Source organism: Montipora foliosa, chromosome 9, assembly GCF_036669935.1.
Source record: "Montipora foliosa isolate CH-2021 chromosome 9, ASM3666993v2, whole genome shotgun sequence".
In the NCBI taxonomy this organism is placed as follows: Eukaryota; Metazoa; Cnidaria; class Anthozoa; order Scleractinia; family Acroporidae; genus Montipora; species Montipora foliosa.
In genome coordinates this window covers 38,897,173-38,897,642 of record NC_090877.1, presented here as the reverse complement: position 1 = coordinate 38,897,642, position 470 = coordinate 38,897,173, and positions in this window count along the sequence as shown.

The following is a 470-nucleotide window of genomic DNA, read 5'->3' as shown; positions in this document are numbered from 1 at the left end:
TAGGTATTTAGTAAGGTGTAGCTTCATGGTTTATCGCACACTTTTTGTTTAGTGATCATGAAAAAAATTCCAACAAGCAATTCTTGGTCCAATTCTTTATCCACTCAAAGGAGGAGAAAGTGAATGGATCGCATGTCCTGGCTCCGAGGTCATTTCAATTCACAGAAAAAAGAAGTTCAGTTTTAAGGTATGACTCTATTTGATCAAAAACAGAACCTTTGTACCCACTTCGATACTATAGACTACTTTCAGAACGAATCAGAATACAATAGCTGCGTTTATTATCATGCAAATAAGTGGCAGGAGTATTCAGTAGATAAGCTACCGTAGTTATTTGATTATAAGGCGCACTCGATTATAAGACGCACCCCAAACTTAGCAATTTAATCAAGCTAAGTTCTCAAACTGAAAATTACGCGAAAATACTCGGTTTGTTAACGTAAACAAAGTGAAAAAGTCACGCATTTAAT